Source organism: Symphalangus syndactylus, chromosome 3, assembly GCF_028878055.3.
Source record: "Symphalangus syndactylus isolate Jambi chromosome 3, NHGRI_mSymSyn1-v2.1_pri, whole genome shotgun sequence".
In the NCBI taxonomy this organism is placed as follows: domain Eukaryota; kingdom Metazoa; phylum Chordata; class Mammalia; order Primates; family Hylobatidae; genus Symphalangus; species Symphalangus syndactylus.
In genome coordinates this window covers 85,495,173-85,509,445 of record NC_072425.2, presented here as the reverse complement: position 1 = coordinate 85,509,445, position 14,273 = coordinate 85,495,173, and the positions used below count along the sequence as shown (strand labels likewise).

The 14,273-nt window shown below is 40.5% G+C and overlaps 1 pseudogene; it reads right to left on the bottom strand.

Moving 5' to 3' along the window:
• Positions 1 to 12,233: 12,233 nt before the first annotated feature.
• LOC129478537 (armadillo repeat-containing protein 8-like) lies at positions 12,234 to 14,013 on the bottom strand (annotated as a pseudogene).
• Positions 14,014 to 14,273: the final 260 nt, after the last annotated feature.

Here is a 14,273-nt window from a genome sequence, read left to right as displayed (position 1 = left end):
CATTCCTAGCCAGCCGGACAGCAAGGTCAAAATGAATGGAGAAGTCAAGGCAAAGACAAAGAGAACAGAGATTTGGACATACAGAGAAGAAAGAGAGAGGCTCTAGAAGAAAATGAAATAAAAACAGGGTGTTTATGTGTGGGCTTGATTGCAGAACTTTTCCCTGATTCTTAGAAAGTCACAGAAAGTGACAGATATAGAGACAAGCCAACACACAGAGAGAAAGGCAGGGGGGCCACATGTGACGCTCTGAGGGGCTGTCACAGGCAGGCCTGCAGGGGAAAAAGAGAAACTGGGAAACAACCAGAAAGACATTCAGCAAACTTATGTGGGTTTATGGTAGTCATGGGCTTCCTCTTATTTTATTTTAAAAATTTAAGCTTTTTATTATGGAAATATGCAAACCCATGCAAAAGAAAAGAGAATAGTATCATGAACCGCCAGCTTCAACAATTGTCAACACATGGCCAATCTAGTTTCATTGATACTCCCCCATCCCCTCCTCCTCTCCTAGGCAGCCTATTATTTCATCATGGATTTCATTTTTGTGTTTTTGTTTGAGACAGTCTCACTGTGTTACCCAGGCTGGAGTGCAGTGGTGCAATCACAGCTCACTGCAGCCTTGGTCTCCCTGGCCCAGGTGATCCCCCCACCTCAGCCTCCTGAATAGCTGGGACCATAGACATGCACCTCTAAGCCCAGCTAAGCTTTTTATTTTTTGTAGAGATGGGGGTCTCCTTGTGTTTCCTTGGTTGGTCTTGAACTCCTAGGCTCAAGCGATCCTCCCCCGTCAGCCTCCCGAAGTGCTGGGATTATAGGCTCGAGCCACCATGCCCTGCCTGGATTTCATTTTTGAAAAAATTGTGCTTTCTCCAGGGAATTCTTAAAGTGGTGTATAAGTGATCTGATACAGAAGTTTGTTCTCAAACCTACACAAGCCCCTGCCATTCTCTCATCTTGATTCTGAGAGACCCCAGACTGCCCTGGCCATAGGAGCTGAAAATTATATTGAAATCAAAACTTGGCAGTCAGAGAGTTCTTTTACGATCATCCAGATTGTTAGCATTCAATGTCTGGCTCCCCAACTTGCTAGCTGTGTAAGTTTGGACAACATTCTAGATCTTTCAGGGCCTCAGTTTCCTCATCTGTGAAATGGGGTGATAATGTACCTTTCCCATAGGGCTGTTGTGAGGATGAAACGAGGTGGTAAACATACTAAATATTTAAAACAAAGCTTGGCACATAGTAGACCCTTGAGGGATGTTAGCTTTCCATCCACCCATTTAGGAAACATGAGTGAGTGCCAACTGTTGCCAGAGGTATGGGCAGGAGCTGGGCACAGAGAGCTAAATGAGAAGGGCCTCTGCCGTCGAAGAGCTCCCCATCCAGTGGGGGACACAGACCTATGAAAAGTTAGCTCCAAACAGTGGACTGGTGGCTGTGAAACTGGGCCATGTCCCAAGCAGTCCATCCCATCCCCTCAATTCAGAAGTGAGCAAACAGACCTATGGGGCCCCTGAGCCTAAGGAGCCACAGTGCTTAGCAGCAGAGCTGGGATGGACTCAAAGTGGATTTTCCTGACTGGGCCTCTTCATTTGAGGGCTTCAAAGGAGGCCGGTGGCTCAGGAGGGCACCTGGCCCATGCTGGGCAAAGGTGCTGGCTTTGGGTCAGTCTTCCTGCAGTAGGGAAGGGTAAGATTGGTCATGGGGTCAGGCGTGGGCAGCCGCTCTGGCTACTAGTTAACCAGGTGGGGACTGCAATTCAGTGCATGGTCAGGAGCCCAAAGGTAGTGGAGTCCTTGGCACTTTCAGCCCTAGCAGAAGGCCAGGGATGCCAGCCTGGCTGAGCACAGCCATGCATGGCACTGGACTGGGGCTGGGGGATGGAAGGCAGAGCCTGTGGGGAATGGGAGAGGTTGCCACTGCTTACCAGATGCTCTGGGGACAGAGAAGCAGACAGGGTCCAGGCTCTGAGGGGGTAGAAATGCAACCAGTGACACTCCCCTTTCAGTTCTGTGAAAGGAAAAACACCTTTCTTTTGTCAGAGCTGTCCAAAAGCAGGGAAAAGATTGAGAAAAGAAGCACTACTCTTTGGACACGAGGCCGGGCACTCGACTCTCATTGTATCTCATCCACACAGAGCCCTGGAAGGGGACACTGGATCCATTTTCAGGATGAGAAGAGTAAGACCCAAAGAGGGGCACGGCTCGCCCACAGTCACACAGCTGGCGCGTGGTGGAGCTGGGACTCACATGGTCTTCCTGGCTCCAAAGCCCACGCTTTTCCACTGAGCCTGACTGACTCAGCAAGATGGCAGGGTCGGCCTGGGAGGTACAGGGTTCCTACCCCCGAAAGTGCCCAAATGGAGCTTCAGGGCTGCCCTGTGGGGAGGGAGAGTGACAGAGAGTGCGGAGGCATTCACACTTCCCATGGGTGGATGCTAGTCTGTGATTCCACTACTTCGAGTGGATGAGGAGCCAGGAGACAGCTCAGCTGTATGCAGGCCAAGTCCACACAGTGCAGAGTGTATGTCTCCCTGGCACCCGCCCTTCCTGCATTCTCTCCTTCCTTCCTTCCTTCACTCACTCATTCATTCAGCAAGCACTTACTTGGATTTATCATGTACCTTGCCTGAAGTCCAGAAGCTCAGGGTAGGGGTTGGGTAAGGGACGGTTGGAATTCACAGTTGAATAAAACGTGTTTCTAGCTTTTGAAAACCCCACAACTGGAAAGTGAGAGATGAGATGTGAAAGTGCCCCTATAGCATGAAGAAGGTGTGATGAGTGCTAGAAAGGACCCTCAGCCAAGTTCAGTGGGGCTGGGAGAGGAGAAGTGGGAGGAGGGAATGACTTTGGGTCAGGGAGGAGCGAGGAGGAGGGCCCAGAGAGGCGATAAGCGCTGAGCTAAAGTTTGCACCGGACCTCATTGGCTGTTTACACATCTGAGCAGGTCGCGGGTGTTTGGGATCCTGCAGTGTGAAGACACGTATTTGCAGAATGCGTCAGAGGCCTTCATGGACAGATGGCCCCCTAGCATCATCTGATAGTCAAGTTTGTTTGTGTTTTCTTTTTCCAAACACTTAGTTGCAACCCATTAGTGGGTTGTAAAGTCAATTTAGTGTTTATGACCAGCATTGTACAAAATGAATGGGACAGAGTACAAATGACTTGAACCAAATTAGGACTACCAAAGGGCACTGAGCATGGTAAGGGTATTGTTTTGTGAAAATTCGTTAAACACGCATGCACAGAAATTTGTTAAACATGCATGTGCACACACACACATCTCAACTGGGTCATAGTTGTAAGTATGAGTCGTGTGTTATATATGTAACACATACAATTGTGACTTGTAGTTAAAAAATTTTGTCTGGTCCAATGTCCTCATTTTACAAAGTAGGGAAAAAGGATTTGTGCAATGCAGAGCATAGAAAGAAGAGCATAGGGTGCGGCACTGGCTTTCTCTTGAGTTCTTTTATTTAAGCTTGTTGTCTTTCCTCTAACGCATAGTTAATGTTGACCTTGGTCCTAGAAACTCTGACATCTTCATTATTTTAGGAAATGCCAGAGCCAAGGTCACTTGTGCCCAGTGGTATGCTGGGAAATGCATCGTAACTGGCTCTTGAAAAAGTATGCATATGTATATATAAGCTTATTATAAATTATACTGATATAATACATTTTACATAATTGACAAATAAAAAATATACAATATGTTTATTGCAAATTTCATTCAACCAATTAATTCTCGCAGAATTCTTTCCTTAATTTCTGCTGAATTCATCTGTAGCCAAGCTATGATTGCAATTGATGAGCGAACATAGTTTCAACATGATTATTGGCTGATATTTTTATTTATATTAATGAGCCAGACAAATGGGAAACAACAAAGACTAGATGTAAGTCAGGACTTGTTTGTTGATTGTCAGGAGCTACTTTGCTGAGTGGGGTAAACGTTTTTGAATTCTGGAAGAATATTTTCTCAATTATTTGTGCTATGCACTCTGTAATAGCTACAAACATGTTTTTAAATCTGCATTATTAACATTTTCTCTGTCACTTTACAGGCAATCTACAAAACAATAAATCAAGCCCTGATTTTGTAGTGTTTGCCTATTGCCATGATATAAACACACCCACCATGGCTGATGTCAAGCGAGGTGATGTCACTGAATATGGAGTTGGAAAGTGATGCACAACAGCACATCATAACAGTGTTTACATTATACAGATGCAATAGATGTAAATAATCCCAAGAGCATAGATGATAGTAAAAGGTAGCAAAACAATAGGGAAGTGATGAGTTTTGTTGTTTAGAGACAGGGTCTCACTGTGTTGCCCAGGCTGGTGTCAAACTCCTGGGCTCAAGAAATCGTCCTGCCTCAGCCTCCTGAGTATCTGGGACCATCGGTGCCCACCACTGTGCCCAGCTTGAAGAGATGAGTTTTGAGTCTTTTTTTATCTTTGTTTTTAATATAACTTATTTAGTTATAGGTTTATATAATTTAATTTTTTAAAACAATGGTGGTGCTTCACAACTGGCTTGCAGAATTCCTTAGAGCATGACAATTGGTTCTTCCAATTTGGCACAAGCCAGCCTCAGCACCTCTACATCTACCTCAGACCCCCAAGGCAGGATTCTGGGGAATGAACTAGGGGATTCGTGGGATTCACAAAGGCAGGGCAGGGCTGGTGCAGAATCAGACATCCCAAAGTACACATGGCTGCATTGCAGAAGGCATCACATGGATGCACACTCACACGCACTCTGCACACACCCCTTCCTCCTTCCCTAACCCACTCTGCACTGAGAAGAGGGAACCATTTCTTCTGTGCCCACAAGGTGGTCAGCGCCCTGCTCAATGAGCACAATGAGGGACCTCAAAAGTCCTGGGCAGCTGATGCTTCTGATCTCTGCTCTCTGGGCCTCAGTTCCCTGGCAGAGAGTCCCATGGAATTAATCACCATTCCCTGAGCCTCTTTGCCAGGCACTGGACTGGTCTCTGAGGACAGAGGTGAGTTGGCCACAGCCTGGAAAGCCAGGAAACTCTGGAGCTCCAAGAAACCACCTGAGTGAGCCAAGGACTGGGACAGAGGAAGGGGACGTGAAGGGGAGCCTGCCTCCCACACTTGCTTCCTCCTGGGTAAATCATCACACCTCGCCTGGCTTCAGTTCCTCATTTTAAAAAAGGGCTGATACAACCTACCTCACAAGATTCTAGTAAAGGTTGAGTTAGGTAATATAAAATAGCAGAGTGCCTGGGACATAGGGACACAATAAAGTGACACCAATCAGTGAAAGCTACTATCATAGGTTTAACTTACTACTACGGAGTAATCATGTTAGGACCAAAAAAAGCAGAAGGATGTGGGAGACGCCACCCCGCCCCTGCCGGCCAAGACGATCAGTGGCACATGTTGGAGAATGGAGGGAGGAATATAGATAACTGTGTTCTAGATGCAGCACGTAGGTGTATGTTGCTCTTCAGATTGACCATCATTTTATTTATCATTTAAAATAAAAATTTAATTGACACATTGTAATTCTACATATTTGTGGAACACAATTTGATGTTTTGGTTTATGCATGTGCTGTACAATGATCAAATCTGGATAGTTAGTATACCTATTATCTTATACATTTATCATTTATTTATGTTGAGAACATTAAAAACCTCTGCTTCAGCTATTTTGTAGTATACAATACCTTACTGTTGGCTATAGTTACCCTACTGTGCAATAGAACACCAGAATTTATTAATCTTATTTAATTATCACTTTGTACCCATTCACCAACTTCTCCCCATTCTTCCTTCTCCCATTCCCTCCCTGGTTTCTGGTAACTACTGTTCTACTTCTGTATCACCTTTTTAAAAGATTCTGCATATGAGTAAGATCATTTGGTATTTTTCTTTCTGTGTCTGGCTTATTTCACTTAACATAATGTCCTCCGGGCTCGTGCATGTTGTTGCAAATGATAGGATTTCATTCTTTTTTATGGCTCAATAGTATTCCACTGTGTATGCACCACGATTTCTTCATTCATTCATTTGTTGTTGAACACATGGGTTGATTCTGTACCTTGGCTATTGTGAATAGTGCTGCAGTAAACATGGGAGTGCAAATACCTCTTTGATATACTGATTTCATTTTCTTTGGATAAATACCCATACCATACTGGGGGTTGCTGGATTATATGGTAGTTCTAGTTTCAGTTTTTTTGAGGAACTTCTATACTGTTTTCCATAATGGCTGTACTAATTTACATTCCCACCAAAAGTGTGTAAATGTTCCCTTTTCTTCACATCCTCACCAACACTTGTTTTGTTTTGTCTTTTTGAATAGCCATTCTAACTGTACTGAGGTGGTATCTCATTGTGGTTTTGATTTGCATTTCCCTAATGATTAGTGATGTTGAAATTGTTCATGTTGGCCATTTGTATGTCTTCTTTTGAGAAACGGCTATTAAGGTCTGTAGCCCATTTTTTAGTTGGGTTAAATAACTAGTTGTGCTGTTGAGTTGTTTAAGTTGCTTATAAAATTCTGGGCATTAACTCCTTGTCAGATAATTTGCAAATCTTTTATCCCATTCTGTAGGTTGTCTTGTCACTCTGTCAGCTCTTTCCTTCACTGCACAAAAGCTTTTTAGTTTGGTGTAATCCCGTTTGTCGTTTTTGCTTTTGTTGCCTGTGCTTTTGAGGGCTTACTTTAAAAATCCTTGCCCAGCCCAATATCATCAAGCATTTCCCTGATGTTCTCATAGTTTCATAGTTTTAAGTTTTACATTTAAGTCTTTAATCCCTTTTGATTTGATTTTTGTATGTGGTGAGAGGTAGTGGGGGTGTCTATTCTCATTTTTCTGCATGTGGATATCCAATTTTTCCAGCCCCATTTATTGAAGAGAGTGTCCTTTCCCCAATGTGTGTTCATGGCACCTTTGTGAAAAATCAGTTAGTTGTAGATTCACGAATTCATTTCTGGGCTCTCTGTTCTGTGCCATTGTTCTACATGCCTCTTTTTATGCCAACACCATGCTGTTTGGGTTAGTATAGCTTTGTATTAATGGTATATTTTAAAGTCAAATAGTGTGATGCTTCCAGGTTTATTCAGGATTGCTTTGGCTACTTGGAGATTTTTGTGATTCCATATACATTTTAGAATTGTTTTTTACATTTCTGTGAAGAATATTATTGGTGTTTTGATAGGGATTGCATTAAATCTATAGATTGCTTTGGGTATTTTATGGCTATTTTAACAACATTAATTCTTTCAATCTATGAACATGGACCATCTTTCTATTTATTTGTGTCCTCTTTAATTTCTTTTATCAATGTTTTATAGTTTCCAGTGTAGAGATCTTTCAGCTCTTTGGTTAAGTTATTCCTAGGGGTTTTTTTTGTTTGTTTTTTCTCTCTCTTTCTTTCTTTTTTCCTTCCTTCTTTCCATTCCTTCCCTCCCTCCCTCTATCTGTCGGTCCCTCTCTCCCTCCCTGCCTGCCTGCCTGCCTGCCTGCCTGCCTGCCTGCCTGCCTTCCTTCCTTCCTTCCTTCCTTCCTTCCTTCCTTCCTTCCTTCCTTCCTTCTTTCCTTTCTTCCTTCCTTCCTGCCTGCCTTCCTTCCTTCCTTCCTTCCTTCCTTCCTTCCTTCCTTCCTTCCTTCCTTCCTTCCCTGTATAGCAATGATATTTTTATATTTTGATTTGGCCTCCTGACACTTTATTGAATTCATTTGCTAGTTCTAATAATTTTTTGTCAAATCTTTAAGACTTTCTAGATATAAGATTATGTCATCTGCAAATAGAAACAATTTGACCTCCTCATTTCCAATATGAATGCCTTTTTTTTTCTTGCTTAATTATTCTGGTCAGTACTTCCAGTACTATGTTGAATAGAAGTGGTGAAAGTGGGCATCCTTGTCTTATTCCTGATCTTAGAGAAAAATCTTTCAGCTTTCCCCCATTTAGTATTATGTTAGCTGTGGGCTTGTCATACATGGCCTTTATTGGATCGAGGTACGTATATTCTATGCCTAAGTTGTTGAGAGTTTTTATTTTGAAGGGATATTGAATTTTGTCAAATGCTTTTTCAGCATTTAATGAAGTGATCATGTGGTTTTTGTCTGTCTTTCTGTTAATGTGGTATATCACATGTATTGAAATGCATTTATTGAACTATCTTTGCATCCCTGGGATGAATCTCACTTGATCATAGTGAATGATATTTTTAATGTGCTGTTGAATTTGGTTTGTCAATACCTTGTTGAGAATTTTTGCATCTATGTTTATCAGAGATATTGGCCTGTAGTTTTGTTTTATTGTGTGCCCTCATATGGTTTTGGAATCAGCATAATGCTGGCCTTGTAAAATGCATTTGGAACTATTCCCCTCTCCTCAATTTTCTGGAATGGTTTGAGAAGAATTGATATTAGCTTTTCTTTAAATGTCTGATAGAATTTAGCAGCAGAGCCATTGGGTCAAGGACTTTTTGTGATGAAAGACTTTTTATTACTGATTCAATTTTCTCACTTGTTTTTCCTCTATTCAGGTTTTCTATTTCTTCATAATTTAACCTTCGGGTGTTATATGTGTCTAGGCATTTATCCTTTTCTTTTATGTTTTCAAATTTGTTTGCATATAGTTGTTATTCGTGAATCTCTTATGATCCTTTGTATTTCTGTGGTGTCAGTTGTAATATATCCTTTTTCATCTCTGACTTTATTTGCATCTTCTCTCTTTATTGTTAGTCTAGCTAAAGGTTTGTTGATTTTATCTTTTCAGAAAAAAGAACCCTTTTTTGCTAAGTTTTTAAAAATTGCTCTTTTTTGGCCTGGTGTGGTGGCTCATGCCTGCAATCCTATCACATTGGGAAGCTGAGGCAGGTGGATCACCTGAGGTCAGGAGTTGGAGACCCGCCTGGGCAAAATGATGAAACCCTGTCTGTACTAAAAATACAAAAATTAGCTGGGCATGATGGTAGAAGCCTATAATTCCAGCTACTGGGGAGGCTGAGGCATGAGGAGCACTTGAACCTGGGAGGCAGAGGTTGCAGTGAGCTGAGATCACACCACTGCACTCCAGCCTGGGTGACAGAGCAAGACTCCATCTCAAAAAAAATAAAAAAATAAAAAATAAATGAAGTAAAAATTGCTTTTCTTGGCCTTGTTTCGTTTATTTCTGACCTCAACTTTATTACTTACTTATTTCTAACAATTTGGGGTTTGGTTTGTTTCTGTTTTTCTAGTTCCTTGAGGTGTGTCATTAGGTTATTGGAAATCTTTCTTCTTTTTTGATGTGGGTATTTATGGCTATACACTTCCGCCTTAGAACTGCTTTTGCTGTGTCCCACTGGTTTTGGTACAGTGTGTTTCCACTCTTATTTTTCCTCAATAAATTTTAAAATTCCCTCTTTAATTTCTTCATTGACCTAGTGGTTATTTGGGAGCATGTTGTTTAATTTCCATACATTTGTACTTCTGTTGTAGTGTTCCTTCTGTTATTGATTTCTAGTTTTTATACCATTGTGGTCAGTAAAAAAATTCTTGAAATGATTTCAACATCTTGCATTTGTTAAGACCTATTCTGTGGCCTAATACATCATCTATCCTGGAGAATGTTCCATGTGCAGTTGAGAAGAATGTGTATTCTGCAGTGTTGGGTGGAATGTTCTGTACATGTCTGTTAAGTCCATTTGGACTATGAGCAGTTTAAGTCTGATGTTTCTTGTTTTTTGTTTGTTTGTTGTTGTTTTTGTTTGTTTGTTTTATAGAGATAGGGCCTTTGCCACCGAGATCAACTAACTTAAAAATTTTTATAGAGAAGGAGTCTTGCTATGTTGCCCAGGCTAATCTTGAACTCCTGGCCTCAAGTGATCCTCCTGCATTGGACTGCCAAAGCATTGGGATTATAGGCATAAGCCACCATGCCTGGCCTAAGTCTAATGTTTCTTGATTTTCTGTCTAGATGATCTGTCCGTTGTTGAAAGGGGGATGCTGAAGTACCCTGCTGTTATTGTATTATAATCTATCTCTCCTTTTAGATCTAATAATATTCATTTATGTTAGGGTGCTTCATGATATATTATTCATAATATATATTCATCATATATTAGGGTGCTTCAGTGTTGAGTGTATATATATTTACAATTGTTAATCCACTTGTTGGATTGATTCCTTTGTCATTAGATAATGACCTCCTTTGTTGCTTTTTATAGTTTTTTACTTAAAATCTATTTTATCTGATAAAATGTCTATCTCTTTTATCCTTTATCAGGAGTATGAGTACTCCTGCTTACTTTTGGTATCTGTTTGCATGAAATATCTTTTTCCATTCCTTTACTTTCAGTCTATGCTTGTCTACCAGTGAGGCTAGTCTTTTGTAGGGAGCATATAGTTGGGTCTTGTTTTTAAATCCATTCAGGAGCTCACTTTAAATTGGATAATTTAATCCATTTATATTCACGGTTATTATTGATAAGTAGGATGTACTCTTGCCATTTGATTGTTTTCTGGCTGTTTGGTAGATTCTTTTTTCTTCCTCTCTTACTGTTTACCTTTGGTTCAGTGGTTTTCTGTGGTATTAAGCATTGTTTACTTTCTCTTTCTTGTTTATGTGTCTGTTTTAATTTCTTTTTTTTGTAGTTATTACAGGGCTGACACAGAGTCTTGTAGTTATAATAGACAACTTTAAACTGATAATAATTTAACTTTGGTTGCATAAAAATACTCCATACTATTGTTCTCCTTCCAAAATTTATATTTTCATTGCCTTAATTTATATCTTTATTGCATGTTCCTTAGCCACTAATTGTAGCTCTTATTGACCATTTTGACTTTTACTTTTCATACTAAAGCAATGACAGATTTACATAGCACCATTATAGCACTGGGGTAGTATCAGTTTGATTATGAATGTACCTCCACTGGTTATTGATTTTTAGCTTCCAGTTGCAGCACTCCTTTAAGCATTTCTTGTAAGGCTGGTCTAGTGGTAATAAATTCCCCCAGTTTTTGCTTATCTGGGAAGGTCTTTATTTCTGTTTCATTTCTGAAGGATGAGAGTTTTGCTAGATATAGTGTTCTTGGTTAGCACGGGTTTGTTTTGTTTTGTTTTATTTTGTTTTTCAGCACTTTGACTATGTTATCCCATTCTCTCTTTGCCTGCAGGGTTTCTGCTGAGAAATCTGCAGAGATTCTAATGGAGATTCCCTTATATGTGACTTGATGCTTTTGTCTTATAGCTTTTAGAATTCTTTCTTTGTCTTTGATTTTTGGCCATTTGATTATAATGTGCCTCAGAGAGGATCTTTTTGGGTTAAATCTAATTGGGGGTCTTTGTGCTTCCTGGATCTAGATGCCCATGTCTCTCCCAAAACTTGTAAACTTTCCAGCTATAGTCAAATAGGTTTTCTGTGCCTTTGTTTATCTCTTATCCCTCTGGCATTTCTATAGTACAGCTATTTCCTTACTTAATGATTTCCCTTAAGTCTCATCAACTTTCTTCATTCCTTTTTTTTCAGGTTCAGACATGTATATATTTTTTACTTACAAATATTCATCTGACCAAAATTCAGCTTAACCTTTATTGAACACTTAACAATTGTTTTGTATTTAAAATAACATTTCATTCAAACTTTATATAATTCAGTAAAGTTTTTATACAGCAAGCAATGCTTAAAACCTGGAAAATCTGTAGAAAAGAGATTTTCACACAAAATTAAGAAAAGAAAATGTGAGGTATCCCTCATACACACATATACATTCATTCTGGCCCATGTACATGCACACACACACACACACGCACACCTGTGTGTTCACACAGGCATATTGATTCTCACTCACAAAGTGGCTGCAGCATAGGCAAAAGATTGTAGGTCCAAAGGAAAATGACTGATTGTTCTAATAAAGAGTCCATGTAGCTAAGAAAAAACTAAAACAAAACACACTAATCTTCTGAGGAAATTACTACCTCAAAAAATGTTCTCAAGGTGAATTTGAGATCTAAGCCTACTAAATTACTTTTGTACAACAGCTCCCTGCAGTCCAAGGCAACTTGAGCAAATAGAAGGAATCAAATGAAACTAGTTTCTGTACTTTCTTTTTTTTTTTTTTTTTTTTGAGACAGAGTCTTGCTCTGTCGCCCAGGCTGGAGTGCAGTGATGTGATCTCAGCTCACTGCAACCTCTGCCTCCCGGGTTCATGCCATTCTCCTGCCTCAGCCTCCTGAGGAGCTGGGACTACAGGCGCCTGCTACCATGCCGAGCTAATTTTTTGTATTTTTAGTAGAGATGGGGTTTCGCCGTGTTAGCCAGGATGGTCTTGATCTCCTGACCTCGTGATCCGCCTGCCTCACCCTCCCAAAGTGCTGAGATTACAGGCATGAGCCACCTGTGCTTTCTTAAACAAGGATGTAGGATGCTTACAGGTGCCTAGGGGCACTCTCATCATGCCAGGTACTGCTGCAGTGCCATCTTTGCCTTGTCACAAAGGTCTGAATCTGGTGGCTGACTTAGTTTATGTAGAATATCTATGATGCCCATGTCTCACAATTTATCCTGGCATTCTTGTGAACCTTCCTCTTCATTCCAAATGAGGTTTGATATACAAAACATAGCTGGAAGCTGCAGTTTGACATGTGAATGGTCCATGTAATATTTGATTTTCTGAAGGATATCATCATTGGTCATAATACATTCTTTTGCTGTTGTCTCATCTTCTATATTGGCTAAGATGCACAGTATCTACTCTTTGACCTTAAAGTTATGTTCCCCTTCCAGGATAAGGATGACAGCTTGCATAATTTGCTTTCCATGAGTACTCATTATTTTATATGAAGCCAGATCAAGAGGAGATTTCTAAGAAGTCCCAGTGTCTTCATCAGCACATTCAAATCTGAATCTGATAATAACCAGAATAGCTGTTCAGTACTCAAGCTTTGTAACATGTCCGCTTTTATTTTTTGTTCAGCCTGAAATGCCATATTCATTAAAGCCCAAATTCTGCTCACTCGTAAAGCAGGATTTTCACTCTGGGTTAATCCACAAAGTAGCTTTACAACTCCTGATTTTAAAATTGACTCTTTCCTTGGAGAAAATTCAAGAAGATTATATACCGTGGAAGATGCTCCTACTAGGATTTCATCTGGTGCATTTTGTAAAACCTTCATTAAAGGTTTTCACGAGTGTGATCCTAGAAACTGTTTTGAAGCTGCTGCATAGATCTGGATAAACGGTGCAAACATCTGACAACAGGTAACCAGGTAACCGCACCTTGACACTAGACTCAGACAAGCCAGTCACAATTCAGTCCATCATATTAGGGCTTTTCTTCTGAATGTCTTCATCATTTGCTCTAAGAGAGTCGTAGAGATTGAATGCAGCCTGGCAGAGTTCATGAGCATGTTTTAAATCATGATCAAGCCTTTTAATATCAGTGATGACACTCAATGAGTTGGGATACTTGAAATAGTCAGCAAATATTGCAATGAGGTGCTCAGTTACACTAGCGACTCTCTGTAGCTCAATATCTGGTTCAATCAGATAGGCAAGTGTCTCAGCTCCTTCAACTCTCTCCTCTAGTAATCTCTTCTTACTGCACATTTGAACCAAATAAGGCAATGTCTTTCATACAGTTGTTATCTGTCTGAATTGCTCCAGCTGTATACATGTAAGTTAAACATTTTGCTGATGTAAGCTGCATCTCAATATGCTTATCCCTCTGTAACATCGTCACAAAAATCTGTGATAACAATTCTCCATCAATCAAAACATTTACCAGGGTAAAACTGAGAAACATTTCAGTGCTTGCATTTGAACTTTGTAGAAGAATGAAGTTAGTAGGTGAGCAATATTCTTAACTGCACCATGGCTAAATAAAATTGTTTGATGATCTGGCCCCTTTACAGCAGTGTGAGACGATCCGACAGATGTACTCCTGGATATAGTGGAACCTGCTAAGCGGTGCCGTGAGGTGCGGTGTCACTGTGGTATCTGTAAACAGTAGCTCCTTTGGACTGACAGGACTGGAGAATTCCAGTAACTTTCATTCATGGTCTGAAAGGAAGCTCATGCCGATTGGGGTCTCCAACAGGCACACCATCTTGAGCCTTCCCGCTTGGCTGCTCTCATTCTTTTTTATTCTCATTTTCTTTTATTTTTTATTCTCATTTTCTTTTCTGGCTAGGTTATTTCAAAAGACCTGTCATAAAGTTTCAGAATTCTTTTTCCTCCTTCCTCTTATCCTCCTTTTCCTCCTCTTCCTCCTTCTCCTGTGGTCTGTTGCCA